General features: G+C 36.1%; 1 protein-coding gene across 2 annotated transcripts in view; it reads right to left on the reverse strand.

Annotated features, from left to right (window-relative positions):
* LOC124637175 (ADP-ribosylation factor 6) overlaps window positions 1–20,494 on the reverse strand; it is a 46,935-nt gene that overhangs the window by 18,929 nt on the left and 7,512 nt on the right. The window contains exons 1-2 of one of the 2 annotated variants that reach the window (XM_047173595.1): window positions 20,072–20,311; window positions 16,156–16,256 (exon numbers count right to left, since the gene is read on the reverse strand). The gene's annotated coding sequence lies outside the window, so the exon portion shown is untranslated. Of the gene's footprint in view, window positions 1–16,155; window positions 16,257–20,071; window positions 20,312–20,494 lie in introns of those variants that run through there. The other variant, XM_047173563.1, reaches the window with a different exon arrangement.

Genomic DNA, 20,494 nt, shown 5'->3' on the forward strand with positions numbered 1-20,494 from the left:
TATATTCAGTTAGCACGACAACAACGAGCAAGCTGTGCCAACATCATTATACACAGGACTTTTGTATTTTATATTTTCTACACTCCTTTTTGTTAATAAAGTCGGCTTACATTTTTGCCTCTCAGAAATTGTACAAAGAATAGGAGTAAATCTGAAAAGGTAGTCTTAATCTTACTAGCGAGTTTATTGTGTAGGTTTACCTATATAATTTTCGTAATTCCTCGTAATCCTTCCAACAGATAATATGGACTATGGAGAGTATCGTCCTTCCGTGTAAGTACTCTTCCTGAATCCAAAGTCCCGCCCAAGCATAAATTTATCTAGCGACGCACATAAATACAAATTACGAATTGAAACATGACACCCAAGGGAGGACCAAAGTTCTAAATCTAATAGAAGCGTAACTACTAAGCAGGCATCTTCACGAACTAGAAGAACCTGTCTGCTAACACGATTCCTTAGTAGGTTAGTGAGAAAAAAAATGCATTCAGAGGCCGTGACCGCCGGTGCGGCCGGTTCGCTAACGGTACCCCCATCCGACTGGCTTGTTAGACACGATAATCACAACTCCTGATAATGTGGTTGAATGGAGACTATTGCAATGAATATTCAAATTCCAATCTAGTTTGGAGTATTTGTTCAGCCGACTGTTGTAGCATTTCAATTATGAAAATTACTGGAATGTTGCTGCATAAGGTTGAGTGACATTGCAATATCTGAATAGGAGCATTCTAAAATACAGAGAGCGAAAAAATAGCATCCAAACCTCAGCAAAAAGTTCTTGACAAAGGCAAAACATCAACAATTCAAAACCCTTTCAATACTGGTAGGTAAAGCCAACCCACCTCCAAAATAGGATACTACAATGCAGCCAAAAATAAACCATAGCTGGAATCACAGACAGATGTTTCGTTTCGCTTTTAAAATTCACGAGTCGTAACAGACTTTAGGCAAACAGCCCCTCGCATTTATCGGATCGTGAAACTAGAACAATAGGCGACCGATTTATATTTTCCTGTCCTAAAGGAGGGCAAATCAAATATTCGAATAGGCTCAGTAGGCGGAGCCACATATTTTCACACAGAAGTTTCTGTTATTTCAAAAAGTTTTAGGTTCGGTTAATAGAGGATAAAAAGATCGCACAAAATGAAGATTGTTCAAAGTAACACAGTCGAAAATAAAAAAGCCCATATGGAACCTAAACAGAAATTCCAATTAGGTTGCTTCATCTAAGGGATTTCTCGAGATTACTTCCAATTAAAATTGTCATGAGCCGTTAGAGCCCTTCCAATAAAGCCCAAGTATCTCTTGCTGAATATCATATTCAGATGACACAGCTCTGCAGGAGTCTCATAAGCAATAACAACGGTCCACGACAAGTCATGTCTTAACCGCAGAATCGCAATATCTATTCGTAGTCAGGACGGAAACGGAACATGTGGCAACTATTGCATATCTAGTTGCAGATCATTTATAACATTGACTATAACTTGAGGCATTTTTCTTAACATATATTCCAACATACAGATGCTTGCAATTTCGAAGACCTCTAAATAGTATAAGAACTAACAAGTTAGCAAGTCTTTAACGCGTTAAAATAATTTCAGACACCCATCAGGTCTGCTAGTAGGGAAACGTCGCAATAAAATATTTTATAGCTCTTGTATTTTATAACGTCTCAAACGGAAAGCGGCTCCAGTGAGATGTATCGTCTAGTTTGCAGCATGACACAAATCGCGTACGTTTGAAAAGTTAGCACTTTCGACAAACTCTAGCTAGTTCTTGGGCGTTGTGGAGCTAGCACACTTATGTACTCCACTTCTAACAGTGCTGCTGTGGTGGAGCCTAATTAGGGCAGCAATAGTCGCGCCGCTGAAGTGCAGAATAACTTTTCGCATAGGCAGGAAAAGTCCAAACTGTATATTTCCATTATTGCTTTTCTATGTGCGTATTTTTATTCGTTTCATTCACATTTTACATAAGACCATTCCTGTTTTATCCAAGCTTACTTTGCGAACATTAACAAGAAAACCCTGTCAGCAAGTTTAAGCCCATAGTTTAACCTATTTTACGTAGACACGTTATGCGTCGCGTTACCATCATCCTGAGCTTTATACCCGCGTTCGTTGCAAATTGGCTTCGTCAGCGGTTTGCATCAGATTTTCCGAACAATAACCCCAAGCTATTTTATTTTTTTGTGATAAAATATTCATTACTAACGAACAGTGCAATTCTGCATTTCGTGATCCGATATTCGTTATTTCATTTTATGGTGGCTCATTCAGTGAACCTGCGCTCCGATATTGCTTTAGTAAATGTAAAAAACTGATACTTTAAACGAGCTTTGGGATATATTTTTAAGTTTTCCATCCAAAAAATAATAACGGATATGGAATTTTTAAATCAAGATTTGTATTTCTACAGTCAAGTTTCTTTGGCACGCTAATTAAAGAAGGGAGGAGTACATAACGTCAACAAGGGTGACGAAAGCCAAAGGAGAGAGAACATCTGAGACGATGCTTTATGATGCGCGCAACATCGTTACAGAGATTGCGGCTGGGGAAGCCGGGGGTACATACTATTTAGACGTTGTTTGGATGCGTACCACGTTACGTGGCGGACTAATAAAGTGTTACACACACGTGAATATATATCTATACCTCTTGTTATTTGCAGAAAGGTACGGTAAGGTAAGGTAAGGTTTTTACATTGGGATCATTTACTAATCGTTGCGATAAATAGGTTTAGGTTTCAGTTCCATAATGTGTATCGAACTTGAAACGTATCAAGTTAATCAACCGGCCACAAAAACCTTTAGTAGTTGGCTTAACCCCTGAATAAAGTTGGTAACGGCGGGTCTTTGGACATGCCAAGCACGTTTAATCCCTGTCCCGTGGTACGGTGATATATTGTGTTTCAAGCAGGTTCAGGTTTTATCGCTCGACCCAGACGACAGCTAATATGAAAAAGAATGACGAACATTAGCTATCTAGACTGGAATGACGGAGAAATTGATATAAAACGTAGCTGTCTTTTATGAAGGAGATGATTAAATCAGTGCTACAAAGATGGCGTAGATAAAATCCATGATGAGACTTTTGTAATAAAGAGAAACCAGATATGTTTATTAGACTGCATCTTGACGACTACAAACTATTACACAACCATGGATCTAAATAAAACGCATCTTTGAGGAAACCCAAGAATGGATAATCCTAGTTTACACATCTAACATCAACAAAAACCTTTCAATACTTTTCCCGCCAATCCAGACAATCCACACCCTTCAAATCAATCGTTCACGCACCGTAAGCATTAATACTATCATCGGACAACTGTCTTTTATGGTCCTGGATGTTTTGTGCCCCTTGAAACAACAGCATGTCGGTTACAAAAGATTTATGGCAAGCAAGGGAGAACATATTGGGGTTGTACACGCAAACCGATCGGTAAATCAGGAAACAATAGTTGCGGATCTTGGTATCCGTACTAAGATTCTTGTTTAAGATTAGGAACGTGATATCAAACCACATTCAAGATTAAATTGGAATTCGTAGACATGGAAATGTTTATTCGCTTATTCCAACAAAATATTATGTTGTGGGTTTGGTAACTCTTGGAATTAACAAATCTGTTAGCAAAGCATTCTTAGAAAACTTATTAAAGCTCTACAAAATCTATAAATAAACATTGAAACATAACAAATGTTATGAAAAGCTTTCACTGCTCATATTCGACATTTGAAACATGTTATCTCATAGCAGAAAGTGCAAATCTCTTGACATGTAAATTGGTAAAGCAACGGGTGAAATATTTCATATTCCGTTTGATGAAAATAAATTCAAGATTACCATGAAACATCTGTTCAGCAAATAAATGTTAATAAGCGAGTTATGCAGTAACTGTCTGCAAACAAGGACGTCACATGGGGATGAGACTTTGTAAAACTGCATCAAAAATGAACGAATGTTACGTCAAACTTTGTTCACTGTTGTTCTAGTGAAATTTTCGAGGAAAATGCCAGAATTCTCGGGTAATCCACTAGGCTTATACGACTTTACTATTGGGGACTACATGGAACGAATAGAAGTTGAGCCGGTCTGTGGTAATTGTGGGTTAGTAAGTAGGTGGAGATGGAGACAAATAGGGCACGCGCACTGATATATAAAACAACTGAAGAAGTTTTGACAAAAGTAAATACAGTACAATGTTGTAGGTGTTGCATTTAAGACAATACAACTTTACACTAAGTCGTATTTTAAGCTAAATGTAGTGGATAAAATTCAACCTACTCCATAAGTGTTTCTAGGCGGAAGATTTAAACCCCTTTTCCTTGCGCTACTGCACTCCGTGATAACGTTCACGAAGACTACATTTATGTAAGACTCCACTTATAGTCGGTCTACGTATAATACAATGATTGCATAACACAAAACCTACGTAAATGACGCCTGTGAGATCCTTTTACTGATACTGCTAATAAAGTCTGCGGGCGGAATGTCATTCTAGAACTAATGGTTCCCTTCACAGATTTCGCCATTTATTTTTGAACCACAAATTCCAACAGTTCGGTGATAAAATATCATTGAAGTGAACGTTGGTAAAGCAACGTCAAATATTGAGGACACTAAAAACAATTTCAAATTTACCAGAAATATTAAAATGAAACGAAGATTTGCATTTATGTATAAACAGTGGCTGTTTAGAGTTGCGGAAATAAACAAATAAGGTAACGAGATACCTCCTACAAGGCGGCAAAGAGGTAAACAAGAAAATAAATGCCTTCTTACGTCTGTGAGTGGCGTCGAAGTCGTAGATCGAGACTTCACGGCAGATCGAACAACAATTCATTTTATTGGACGTTTGTCTGCTCATCTCGACCTGTGGCACTTCAAGCGGTGTAACATTTAAACAAATTGATTCTTGATGCTCTGACGTCTGTTTCCGAAGGTGTGGTGAAATGTCGCTTCTTTATTATTGAGACGAATGCAACGGTATAATCCATGTTATTTATTAAGCAACATTATCAACCAGATTCTCAATTCGGATTTTTCTTTGAACTGGTATTGATTTGTATCTATGTGTCTATATATCAGACCTCCAAAAACACGTATTACAATTCCAAAAACACCCTTTTTCGGTATAAACAGAAAAGAGGCCTCCTATTTGTGGATGTTCGCCATTCTATGCTAATAGTCGAAGTGCATCGCGACCTCCCACTTGCGACTATGTCTGTAACGGGAAGCCCAGATGTGGCCGATGACAAGCGCTTACGTAATCAGATTAAAGGAATTTGTGTCACGATAGTTCATAGACTTTGTCATAATAAACTGCATCATTTATATCAGTTTCTAACGCGCTTTTGAAGAAAGGAGGGACATCTGGTCTGAGATTACGAAAGGGACATGATGTATTATTTTCCTACGATGGTGTCATGCAGATGCAGAATCCTCGATTTCACGAACGAGTATTATTTCTTTCTAAATGATCATAAAGTTCTTTGTAAAGGTTAATTAACTTATTGAATGCGCACGTTTCGTGATAAATAAAATAACAAAGTTGCGTGCTTCATAAAATTGGCACCCGCATTGATTTGAAACAAAGTGAAAGGTCGCGATCGATTGGCCTTCTGACCTGACAACAATAAAACGCTTGAAGATTATGACAAAGATAGCATACTTAATTACATGACACAGTTTAAAAACCGCTGCGAATTAGACAAAACCGGTTGTTTTTAAATAAAACATTTTGCGATACTATCACGCGATATCTCAAACGATGATCGATATGACATTAGATCGAGTCTGAACAGATTTCAATACTTACTAAAAACCTTTAATTTTTTGTGAAAATATACACACGAATATACCTAACTATACATTAAAATAATCGCACAAACTGTTGGTTAGTTGTTTTATCATGGTTTTCACATAAGCACATCCGAACCGATAACCCCGGCCTTCGAGTGACCTAACCGCCGAAAACGGCTAATCGCCATGCCTAGAATAAAAATAAAAATGTACGGTTCATTCTGTTGAAATCCATACAATTTTAAAGCGTTAAAAGGGTTTCATTGCGAATTCCCTTTTTTACTACATTTATTTTTAAAGGAGAATACAATAAATGTAGATATTTAGAAGTTACCTAATCTTATTTTCCAGCTTTATCGCACCTCTGGGTAAATCATTTCCCTTCTCCGCAGGTACTGCGTCATAAATTAATAAAATCCTAAGTTCCGCTTTCGCACTTCAGTACAATGCCTGTTCAATCCTTTTGTATCGATAATCTTTTGAAGCTTCACGTTCCACTGGTCAAAGGATATAGAGCCTTTGTGAATCCCAGAATATATTTAAATACCTACATACTGAGGTAGAACTGATATTACTTTCTTTAGCACTGGATTCATCCATATTGATTCAGGCGAAACAGGGGGATAGTGAGCAAATATTGGCAAAAAGTCGTTCTGGGTTGAGGAATCCACATTTGGAAGTGAATGCTTAGTCATCATTTGGGGATCTTTTCAGTACTACATCACAGATTATATAATAGTTACTACGGAACAGATAAATCATTCCATACAAAAAAGTCCATACCTACTGTTATAAGCTCCTACAAGTTCCCCAACTACCTACAAATTCCTAGCTGCGTTATAAAATGAACCTTAAAAGCTCGAGCGCTTGATTGTTATTCCAATGCGATAGCGCACAGTTCAGTGACCGTAACCATGCCGTGGCCGTGCTTAGGGTTGCTTCTTACAATTTATTAATATTTAAGTAGGAAAACAAAGTTACGCTTATTTTAAGATAGCCTTTTTTAAAACTGAGTTTTTAAATAAAAAGTAATATCAAGAATATTTTTCTTCAGTTAACTATTGTATTGCCTACTAAAATGGAGTATGGGTACATATTACTAAATATTACCTAATACGTAAGCATAGGTAAGTACTTAAGTAAAGCTTTCGTCAAAATCGAAGGCGGTTTCCAACTATTTTTCGAACACAAGTGCCATACCCCATATGGTACAACTCCGTCGAGTGTTGATACATACCTAAAATTGGTTTCTGCGTAGTGACACGCGTAATGTTCCGAGTCGTCATTAAGTTGGACCAGAACTATACCTACTTACACTCGAGATGTGTTTTGAGCTACAAAACTCACAATACAGTTCATATAACTAAGTAGGTATCTAAAGTAAAATAAGTACCTAATGATCTCTGTTGTTAAAATCATAAAGTATTAATTTATTTAAAAAAAAATAGAATTACTAGATAAGTTCATAAATATTTCTAAATCTTACAATAGTCGCATATAAGCCAACACAACTCAAAATAATCCATCAGTTTGTTAGGTAGCTTAAAAAACCTAATAAAAACCAACAGCATAACATGCCATGAAATAAAAATAATAATATTGAAACGCGCGCGGCGCGTGTGACTATTGAAAGCCCTGAGCCGCGTGGGGCTACCGGTAACCCAGCGAGCGGTAGGCATTTATCGCGCGCAAGTACGTCGAGTGACAGAGGCCTGACTACATGTCCATCAGCTTCCCTAAGACTTGTCATAGTCAAATCATGGTTCTTTATAACAATAGGTACACAACACATATTAGAGTTTTATTACAAACAGGTAATAAACCAACGTTTACAACCGCCACATTATCACCTGGTTTTATTATCTAACTAATTTATGCCACTTGCGTGGGAAAGCTGTATGCACTTTCTATTTCTTTCATTCAAAACCAACAGGTTTTGGTATAAAAAGCGTAATTACTCAATACAACATCAATCCCTTTAGAATTATGATTATAGTAAATGTTTGAACTGATCTTATCATTAATGGTATCTTATGGTACTAAGTTCTGACTGGAATTTGTGTCACGGCCTCTAACGACAATGGCGGGCAGCAAAAATGTTATGCGAACACGAAAATAGAGATTGTTGAAAATACAAAAGCTAATGGAAACGTATTGTAAAACCAAACAAACCGAAAATTAGGTAAAAATTCTCATTAGAAAGTTTTATTATTGCTAGCTCGTAATCTGTTGCGGTGAGGATTTGGCAAACACTGGCTAGAATTGTGTATTTTATTTAATATTTTTTGTTGGAGCATGATTTGATTAAGATGATTGGACCGCAAACTACACATAACACTTCTGCACTACAGAGAAAGTTACATACATTCTCTATCAATTTTGATGTTATCAATGGATTTGACCACGTTAGAATCAAACTGCATTGCTGTTATCGATTTGCTCTCAATACAAAGTTCTTGAACAATGAAAGTCATCCCGTTAGAATTCAATTTAAGTGTAGTTGCGAATAAGTGTTATCGCTGTCGGATAGTGTGAATATCCTAGTATTTGCCACTTGGCACTCGGGTTTGCTTCATAATAGACAATACCAACAATATCCGCCAGTGACTTACAAGAGCTCAAGTGAGTGTAATATCGAGTTCATTATGAAGATAACGATTCTATTATCTTATTCATAATGGGGAATATTTTATCCATCATTTGTTTTAGCCTGAAATAGAACTCTTATATTATCAAGAAAATTGCGATATCACGTACTTATTGTGTTTCAAATATCAGGATTTTTCTGTTCATTTGGAAGTGGCAATTCACAGTAATGAAGTTATTTTGATACTAAGTGTGTAAAGAATAAGAAACAATAATATGAATTGGCATGATAACGATAATATTTGAACTGATGAGCGAATAGCAACAGATTTAACGAACGAAGCAAAATGAAATTACATAAATTGGCAGTAGAGACGACATTTCGACACATCACGCTTGACTGTTAACAATTGCTGTATGTAATTGTGATACAAACTCTTTTTTCTGGCACTAACCATGTCGTAACTGTAAAGATAAACAATGTACAATGTAGATTAAACAAATACATCGAATTAGACAATTAATTAGCTGATGACCTTGTTCTTATTACGGTCTCGCAACCGACGATTGTTCTGTTCATCTATTTAAATACCCACGAGGAAATCTCGTGGCGTACGAGATAACTTTGTAATGGGTTCGGTAACCGTAGCAATAAACATTTCACTACGGCTTTATAGTGCAAATTATTTTTGGATGCCGTAGATTTTGATCGTACGTTTGTAAAAGAAATAAACATCATGAATCATGATCGACGGCTTCAATGTTTTTCATTGATGTTTAGCGTGAGTAGTGACGGTTAAATTCCTTTCTGATCTACCGTTTGTATGTTCATTGTTGAATTTGTAATCAATTGTCTGTTTTCATTTTAGCATCATCCTTTAATTTAAATCTCATAAAACTAACCGTGTTTGTATGGCCATAAGCTGTTACTAAGTCGGTGGAAAAAAACGTTACAAAAACCACACACTGCTTTTAACAATTACGTAGATTGCATGTCGCTTTAGCACATGTGTGGGGTGAACAAACTTTACTGTAAGCGTCCCCTGAAGCTCGTTCAGTTGATGTAAACATCACTTGTTTGAGCACAACTAGCCAGGGTTGACTCCTCCTTTGTCACCGCCACTATTTTTAGATTTAACACTTTCAGCACTCGGCATAAACAACATACCATTTGTGAGCATATCCACTTTGAAATATAACCCTAACATTTAGTAATCTTACTTGACTAATACAGCAAATCCCTAAGGTTTGATTTATGCGACCAATTTGGCGCCATGTCCACTTCAGTATCGAGAATTCGGACACCGTAATCTCTCCAAATCGTTTTATTATCTGTTAAATTGCCTTTTGATGATAAAATAAATACATTTTAGATAAATCTCTCAGTTGGGGTCCAATTTTAATTTGAAAAAGTTGCGTTTACTGCTTTATACTTCGGCCGTTCAGAGAATGCGTTCCTGACACCTATCAGTTAGTCACGACTAGTGATGGGCACAACATAACACTGAGTTCTATTGATTGCTGTCTTTACAAAATCATTCCTGCTTCATTACCAAAATAGCTTTAAGCAGTAAACAAACTTACATTGCGAATTATTATAGCATTGAATATAAAATCTGGGCGTTACAGCAGGCCTCTGTCACTCGACGTACTTGCGCGCGATAAATGCCTACCGCTCGCTGGGTTACCGGTAGCCCCACGCGGCTCAGGGCTTTCAACAGTCACACGCGCCGCGCGCGCTCCAATATTATTATTTTTATTTCGTGGCATGTTATGCTGTTGGTTTTTATTAGGTTTTTTAAGCTACCTCACAAACTGGTGGATTATTTTGAGTTGTGTTGGTTTATATGCGACTATTGTAAGATTTAGAAACATTTTATATGTATGTACTTATCTAGTAATTCTATTTTTTTTTAATAAATTAATACTTATTTACTTTATGATTTTAACAACAGAGATCATTAGGTGCTTATTTTACTTTAGATACCTACTTAGTTATATGAACTGTATTGTGAGTTTTGTAGCTCAAAACACATCTCGAGTGTAAGTAGGTATATGTAGTTCTGGTCCAACTTAATGACGACTCGGAACATTACGCGTGTCGCTACGCAGAAACCAATTTTAGGTATGTATCAACACTCGACGGAGTTGTACCATATGGGGTATGGCACTTGTGCTCGAAAAATAGTTGGAAACTGCCTTTGATTTTGACGAAAGCTTTACTTAAGTACTTACCTCGTATTAGGTAATATTTGAAATATAACCCTAACATTTAGTAATCTTACTTGACTAATACAGCAAATCCCTAAGGTTTGATTTATGCGACCAATTTGGCGCCATGTCCACTTCAGTATCGAGAATTCGGACACCGTAATCTCTCCAAATCGTTTTATTATCTGTTAAATTGCCTTTTGATGATAAAATAAATACATTTTAGATAAATCTCTCAGTTGGGGTCCAATTTTAATTTGAAAAAGTTGCGTTTACTGCTTTATACTTCGGCCGTTCAGAGAATGCGTTCCTGACACCTATCAGTTAGTCACGACTAGTGATGGGCACAACATAACACTGAGTTCGTTACCGTTCCTTCAAAATGAACCGCCGCATTATTTTAAGATTATTTTCGTTTTAAATTGGCGGAATCATTTGTTTTATATTTTAGTTATTTAAGTGGAAACCAAAAAAAGGTAATATTCATATAATAAAATTGTTTTATTTATTCTTTGTTACAAGTACATTGAATTGAATGTGCGAACAGAATATTAATCAGACTCCGATTTGCTTGAGGAGGTGGTGTCTTCATCATCATCTTCGCCTACATGTATAATTATATTATTATCAATAACAGAATCAATCCTGATATCTCGGTCTAACAAAAGCCGGGTAATCAAATAAAAACAGATCGAAAACACTTGAAAAACGTGGTCTATGCGCACGAAACGACAACGGACGACTGTTTTAGCGTCACAAAATGGCGGCCCATAACGCCATTTGGGGTTACCATTTTTAATCTAAGTATAAAAATGCGGTTTGGTCATAGTTTTATTTTTATATTTCATAAACGTTATAATTAAGTCTTATAGTCCATTATTTTCCAATTCTTAAAAAGAAAATCAAAACGTATTATTTTATATTATAACTGTATAAGAACAGATTACGATACTTGCCTGTTATTTTTAGCACAGCACTACAAAATATAAACCGCTGACATAACCTTGTAATAGCGCAGTATAGATTTAGAAAAATATTGTTTACCAAGTTATTTGACACTCAGTTTGGCACAAAATTATAACATTCATTGATTATTGATATAATAATGTTGTTTTAATGCTCCTCAATTGTTAAAACGGTAAACAACCAGCAAAAATATTTTTATCGTAACTGCAACGCCATTGCAAAGTTACGTCGTCAGTTCAATCGCGACGTGTCAGGAACGCATTCTCTGAATGGCCGAACTATAGTATCTATAAAAAATATAATACTATAGTATCTATACTATAGTATTTATAACAAAGGATTTTTAGCATCTTCAGAACATTATTTTCCTTTTTTTAGATCAATTGGACCTAACCCAGTGCCAAAAATCCACAGCTGCTGAAATCTATAGTCAACCATACAGCATGCATCATAGCTGAAAGCTGACTGGTGTCGATGACAGGCCAACAGCATGATACCCGTCACTTCATTAACGGCAGTGTACAGATGACCCGACACCCGACAGCTCTAGCATACCGACTGATTGTAATAGACAACCCCTTTGTGTTGCAAACGAGATTCTAATCGCGATTGTTTGGCTACAGTAATTATAAATGACAACGATCTGTCGTCACACTGCGACAATGGTGAATGTGTGATTAGGGGCGGGAAAAGGTAGTTTGGGAACTTCCTTATGTTATGTATTTGAAATTATTGATTAAGTAAGCGTACACTGTACGTGGCTCATTAAAAACCTACTTTTATATGTTTCATGCAAATGTTTGCGAATATGTATTTGGTATTGGCATTTTGAAGCGATAAATAATAATTTTGCAATTATCCTTATATTACGTTATTACTTTGGTGTACAAGGTTAACTTATTTAAATAGTAATAAAACTACACAACATAATTCATACTGGCATCTGCAATTAAATTGGAGGTCACATTTTGACTAGATTTTGTTCAGTCTTTACTATCAATTATACCATTTTGACGTCTTTTTCTGCGAGACCTGTATAGATTTAACTTCCATAAATCCCTCACGTTGAAGTCTACTTTTACAACACCTTTGAATTTTTTTGAAAATCTGACCGCACAACGTGTCATCACAAACTACAAAACTTCCACCTCCCGATACTGTTAGTCAGTGCGTTAAGAGAATACATAATATTGATTTCTTCATACCGACAATAATGTGCCGACGACATCCGGGATGAGGGGAACTTTGTGCTGTTCACATTTAAATGAGCCTGGTCGATATGCTCGTGTAATATCGTTAGAGGGACAATTATTGAGAACTTACGGCAGGAATGGGGGAGCAGCCATTTGGGCCTTCCTTCGACAGGAGGCAGAAGGAAGAAAAACTAAGAGCTGCAAAAGTTTTGACGCTTTGTCCATTTATCATCGATCTATTGATTGCTGTCTTTACAAAATCATTCCTGCTTCATTGCCAAAATAGCTTTAAGCAGTAAACAAAGTTACATAGCGAATTATTATAGCATTGAATAAAAAATCTGGGCGTTACAGGCTTATTTCGTGGGTAATATCAAAACCGTCTTATTAAGTTTTTCATTACAACACCCATGATAACCATATAAAATTGCCTTTCTGAACACCTAAATGTTGGTTTTATTAGAACAATCTTCTTCTTGGAATTGGTCTTAAAGATGCACTGTTCAATCCCAATCAAAATGCCTATGTGGCCTATGTTGGCTATGCTATTATTAATACATTTATTCAGTACATATTCCCGGTTGGATACAAGTTAAGCGGTCACAGAACAACTGTTCACGTAGGCGCCACGAATATTAATTGGTTTAGAGTGAACAGTTCTATGTAAACACATAATAAGGCTTAGGCACTTTAAGCGCTTTACAAGGTTTTGGGGATTTCATATTCATAAAGCGCTTTAGATATTAACTGCTGGAGTATTAATTACGCGTCAGTTTTCAATTTTCAGCGTTTTGGAAAACAGAAAGTGCAAAAATTGTCCCACATCGGTTGGATAGAAGGCAAGCATGTGAAAATTACCCTGGCTGTACCCTCCATTATTGTATGTAGGTAGGAAGGTAGTGGGCGAGCTAAGTCAACAAAAAGGGGAATATTTTATTCGAATAACTACCCGTAGGCGAAGTACGAAGGAGTCGTAATTTATGCAAGAAAATTGAATTTCAAATGTTACAGCTCTATTTGAAATATCGAATTTAAATATTATCCTACCAGTATTAATAAAGTAATCCCCACAACAAATCGAAAAATAAAATTGTCCCTATAGAATATGAAAGTACCAATTTTAGACTATTTAAGTCAATTGGGGGTGACACTAACCCCATTACGGCTCCCTTTGCCAGTTAACGACCCCAATTTCTACAGAAATAACAGCGTGGACTACTTAAAGTTCATGTGTGAATAAAATTGGTAAAACCCCGTGACCTGTCACCATAGCGCAAAACTTGTGCTGTTTAAAATTCTCCGGGTGCGGAATTTTAGGCAGGGCCGCGATGATTCATAGGGACAAACTATCATAGATAACAGTGCTACGATATTGGTAAATAACTATAAGCAATTGTATTAACCGCACTTGCTCTTCTTTTAGTTAAAGCTGTCGAGAATTTCGAAAAGTATCGGAAATTTACCGGAGATAGGAGAAAAATCTGTTGTATCGAAATTGCATTGCATTTCAAGCGCAAACGCTTTCTACGGAGGAGTTCGATGCTCCTCTTTTATTTGCAATTTTGTGCAGTCAGCTGAACATTTTAGAAACCGCTTCAACTATCTATCTTCATCATACTTCAGTGACCCTGAATCCTAAATATTATGAGTTCAGTAGGTTCTTTCCATTAAACAAACTTCAGTAGTTTGCTCACACCCATCTAAGGCTAGTTACATACAATAGTCAGCTAAACAGGCGTGAACGTGTAACTCGTACACAGACATATCGATTAAATGTTCACCTCGGTGATATGACGCGGAGTATTGTTAAGCCCGGGATTGTGATCTAGGCACGTGAAAGCCTATTTATACATCTGTTTGTAGCTTTGTATTTTGTTTTATTAGGATTTGCTTTTTGCTCAATTGATTTCCTGGTTTCTACCAACAATATGAGTCTGTAATGTTCAGTTTGTTGGCACTGTTGGCTATCTTCTATTTGCGAGTTGAATGACAGTCAGTCACTCTGAGCGTGATGGCAATTTCCACATTTCAAGTTCTTTGATCCTAAAGTTCCATTATAAATTAGTCAAAAAGCCTTTTAAAGTCTTAGATGGCTCTCGTTCGCTCCCGAGAATTCTCAAAAAAGAGGCTTTTGAGCAGAGGAGAAATATTTCTAATAAATGTAATATTCCCAATAGCACATTTACGGTTATGAGTACTAGAGCACACACAAAAACAATATAGGTGAAGAAATTCCTATACACATTAAAGTTTTATCAAGTCTCGTAAGATCTGAAGTTGGGTCGAGAGCGAATTTAACAATTCATGCTAGGTAGTCGTTCGATTTCGCCCAGACATGTACATAAGTACTCCTTAGAAAGCTAGCACATCTCTAAAAGCCACTGGTAATCCACTGAATAGAGAATCGAAGAGAAATTGTTATTATACAGTTAACAGTATCGATTATAATCGATTTGAGGCTACGTAAATACACTTACTGTAATTTTATAACGTGGATACTAATGAACACATTGTATTCGATTATTTTGTACGTAAGTTACAGCAATTGAAGCAGTTGAAATTCTTTCACATTACGCTCAATTTAAAGCAATTACATTGAGTCTGAGACTTAACAATTTTACACATTCTCCGAAACTAATTGGAATCTAAACGATTATGTAATCGTTAAATCTGGAATCGAAACTACTCTAAACTGTTAATTTTAACTTGTAAAGGGGGAAAAGAGGTCAGTGTGCATTCATGGGACATCGGATTACTCGAATGTAGTATCGACTTACGTCGAGCGAAAACCGATTGCTAGTCACGGGTTTGGGTTGCTCTCTCGGATTCGGGACTGCATTTTTAACGCTCAGTTAGGTGGGATGGCGACTTAAAGCCTACGGAAGTTCGGGAAATGGGACGGTCCAAGAAAACGGATACCTTATTATTAAGATAAATACATGCCGTTTCTTTTTTTGGGACGCAGAATTTTTCATTTTTCCGCTATTGTTTTTTATTATTTCAAATCTATCAAAATTTACCTTAAAGAAATTGATTACGGCCTTATGTCACCCCAAAATTGTCAGAGGTAAAATAAAATGATTCACTGGTTTCCGATAAAATCGGAACCGGTTTGAATGCTTATTGATCTTGACTTGGCAATGAACTGAGTTACTAAGCTGTTAATAATTCTTAAATTAAACGTTCGATCTTACCGATAGGCTGTCTCGGAACTTGCCTGATCGAAACATTCACTGGTGATTTAGAAAGTTACTTCTCTTTACTTCAAGGAATATGGTATAATACTTTGGTAGATCTAGACTCCTCATTATCATTTAGGAGCCTCTTCATATTTTACATAATACTGGATCATATTCTAGTAGACAATATGTAGTACGTTTACAACTTACATCAACAAGACACCGCAAACACACAGGAACCATTCCACACTGTTGGATCACTTCAACAATCCCACCACACTGTTGCTTATCTAACGGCACGCACACATAACCTGAAACAATGGATAAACTGCGTTAAACAATTGAACAACATGTGGTAAACACATTCCAGGATACTTAGTCTACATTGATGAAAATGAAATTCTGCTAGTTGTTAGACATATAGAGCTCATCAGCTTACTTTGCCGCTTTAAAGTTAGTGACTTCACTGCACCCAAAATGTAAGGACGAAACACCAAAGACAAGGGCATCAAATGCTACACGAATGCTGCAAATATGTACTTATAGCAGGAAACATAATTGAATAGATTGCACACGCATGGTCCTTATGTTAAAGCTAAACGGTTTAGAAATTCGTAGAAAGGAAATGTTACATGTTGCCCGTGCGTGCATTGCGGCCGCTGCGGTCCAGTCAAGGCAAAATAGTATGTTACCGAACAGTTAATATTAGAACTTTTATTAAATATCTATCTGTTTTATAAACTATATAATATAGCAAAAGTGATGATTTATGTCAATAATAAAATTATCTAGACCGTTATTGTAATAATAATGAAGATGTTTATGGAGCATTTAATCACACTACACGAAGTAATAACGTTACGAACATTAGACATTAGGTCGGTATTGTTACCAAACCTCATTCAATTCAACCAACAACATGTATGATTGAATTCTACAGAAAATTAAGGAAACCGGAGAAATAAATCCAACAAATCTTGATATTAGCGATCAATATTAAATTGAAAAGCAATCATGGTATCTATCCGATTTATTGAACATCAAGGAATATTGCTTTTAAGAACACCGAACAGGAATGAGGAAAAGCAGAAATATTTCTGAGAATTTACTAAAGATTTTTTACTTCATGCCCAGAAAACTCGTGGGATGACTCAAGATTCTCGGACCTGGTCGCCTTTTTAAGGTAGATGAAACTATTTTTAAGATCATATAAATAACCACAATTAGAGGTACGATGAAATAAAATAGCACAGGTAAAGTTAAACTTAGTAAAAATAAAGTAAGCTTCTTAGAAGTCTTGAATAATATATCAGGGAGCAATCAGGAATTGAAAATAGAACCTCTTTGGCACCTGACCAAATTGGATGGGATTAAAATTAAAATATACGCTGGAGCCTCGATGGTATTTTTTTCATATCTCAATTTGTTTTCATGCCTAATTCCATCTGACAACATTCAGGCTTTTTTGCAAGTATCATATCGTTTTTATGTTTTACATAAAAGGCTGAAATGGAATGCTAAAATGTTTTAAAGATTACGGGAGTTTTCGCAAAAATTTGATCTCTCTTACTGTTCTTGTTTGGGAAACTTCGAAATGCTTGTCATAATAACCCAGAGCAGAGTTAAATAAACGATCTAATGCAAGGTTTAATTTTATTACAATCATATTCTATATTAAAAACTTCTCTGTAGTAAAACGTCTTTTACTCCAAGACGAAGTTAATTTCGTTTTATATGAAGCGAAAGAGCGAAGCCAGAGATGTGCTCATACAACTTGTACTTTCTACAGTCAAGATTAAGTTTAGTTTACGAAGATATGACTTGTGGTTCTGTTCAACGTTTACTTTCACTTCTGCTTTGCCTGCAGCAGTTAAATATTTATCATTTAGATGTTTCCACGCCTTAAAAGTCTCTCAGCAAGAAACCTGCAAACTGTCTACTCACTTTTAAATAAGCCTCGGTATAATAATATTTCATCATTATCGAAATTGACAAAATATTGACATCGCCAATAAATATAAGACCATTTTCCAAACCGCTATGAAATCACAAATCGCAAATTTTGCCTTGACAAGAGGTTATTGCAAACGAGAGGTCGTTAATTATAACTTGAAACAGTCACGTTTCTGTTCAAAATAGCTGTAATAAAAATTGATTTGACACGATTATCTTTATCACAATTGCATAATTTTCTGTGGCAACGGTATCTTCTTTAATAATTATAATCACTTCAAGAAATCTGTCCACTGACGGTCATGCGATAATAACTAATCATACACATTGTGAAGGTCGCAGTAATTCTAATTGCTAATCACCTTCACACGTGTTGCAGCACCTGCCACCAAATTCAATAATAGAAACCGTACATAAGATGCTTAGGCGTTTGTTCAGCAAGCATATGATTCTTCAAGTACACCGCTTGACAACAATGAAGTAAATTACAATTAAGACCTTGTTGTCTTTCCGCATGCCATAAGGCTTAGAAGTAACGACATTTTGCCACACAAGTTTATGACGTGCAAAACATGTGTTGCTAAGTGTAAACTTATTGAGTACTCTTGCATATTCAAACGTTAAAGTTTTCATTTGAAGATTAAGTAAAACTTTAGTGGTTCATATTAATCAATGGGAAAAGTCAATTGAAGGGAAATATTTCTATTTACAGTGATTCAACAGAAAAAAACATTCTTTACCCGGTTTAAAACGTTCGATTTTTCCGAGAGCTAATAGAGCTGAAAATTGTAACATCAGAACTGCATTTACGTGAGAGCTAGTACTGCTTTTATCTACAGAATAATTTTCAGGAATATCAGGTAACTATAGTTCAATAAGCAACAAACGATATCAAAGTTGCCGTTAAAAATACGGAAGGAACTTCTAAAACAGTAGGTACAGTTACGGAAAAATCAATACTTCTGTACGAAATAGCCGTGGCGTGTATTTGTCCATTTAAGGGCAAAGGCAACACCTTACCTAAATATAAAACTTTCCCACGTTCCGTAATGTCATGTCAATGGCCTTAAATTTTATATGATCACCTAGCTTCCATTTCATGCAGGGTAACCATATTACGTTTCAAATAAAAAAAGCTGTTTGAAAGATAGAATTTTAGGATTATTCGTTCTAAAGAGTAAATAAAATATAAAGTTGGATTTGTTTGAAATGCAAATTAGGATCCCTAATATCTAGCAAATGTCACTCGAAGTCTGAGATAAAAATGTTAATTTCCATTGAAGTTCTTTGCCCTTAAGGATGGATATTTTTAACTTCATTCATAATACTTATTTGAATAACATGTTGGACTAAGGAGCAAGCTGGCAAGTTTGGAGTATCTCAATTTTAAGAATCGATTAATATTTAACACGAGACTTGAGACAGGTAAGGCCAGTTCGTACGATTATGAATATGTAGCCAAAACTATTTCAGGGCTTCTTACCCTAGACAGTCATTGAAGGTTCTTTCATTCACGATTCATTAAAATACATCAAACGCAATTTTAGCAGGTGTAATATTATTTTTAACTTGAACATCGTATAAACTACTAATATTAAGCTCGAACACACTAGAATGTTATCATAAATCACATGGTTTAATACTATTATGCCCGAGTCAGTGAACCGTAAAATTGAAACCTTTTCAAATATCTGATCACGTAACACAGGTTTATAACTTAGTTTTGACAAAGTTTTGTATTCTGCTGAAGTTGTTCTTGCTAGCCAGTCTGGACAGTGCGATTGTTCGTTTTTTATTCCACTGCAATTTCTGTAATGATTTCTATAGCCGTAACCGTTTAACTAAAGGCTGCTTTATTAGTTAGCAATGTTCCAATAACTATGAAATCTTTCGTATTTACCACCACTCCATTAATAGAAGCAATTTGTAATTCGAATTGCCTCTTCCAGTGCCAGCTCAAATCAAAACGCTAACTAACAGATGCAAATGTGACATCAATACGACTACATAGTTTCAGTAATACCTAATGAGGTGTGTCGTCTATGTTCTTGGAATAATAAATAGCTTCCTGTACCTACCGATTGTCAATGACAAAAAAAAACTTCGCATACTTTATACAACATCTGTCTCTAAAATATGCAACCACGGAAAGAATACAAAATTAATAACAGACCTGACACAAAACAGCACATCCAAATACCAAACTCCACTATGCAAACGCAGAAACAATTTACTAAATCACAAATCAAAACACGGAATCACTAATCACCACACCAAACTCCCACATTCCACTGTGTATTCAGTACCCCCTCTCCGAACCGCACTGGTCTGTGAACGTGGTAATCTGCGCAAGAGCACGCGAGCTTCCGTCCGTAACGCACACCCACCGCAAGCGAACTGAGCAATGTACGAGCGAGCGAGGGAGCGGGCGACGAGTAAAACGTTCCAACTATCACTAATACTTTAGATATTTCCAGACAGAATGCAAATGTTGATTATTCCGTGATTGGAGTTGAAAATTATAGCAACAACTAAGTTAGGCACGGGTTTTACTCAATAGTTACGGTCTGTTGATTTTAGAAATTAAATTCAGAAG

Source organism: Helicoverpa zea, chromosome 1 (genome assembly GCF_022581195.2).
Source record: "Helicoverpa zea isolate HzStark_Cry1AcR chromosome 1, ilHelZeax1.1, whole genome shotgun sequence".
Taxonomy (NCBI): Eukaryota; Metazoa; Arthropoda; class Insecta; order Lepidoptera; family Noctuidae; genus Helicoverpa; species Helicoverpa zea.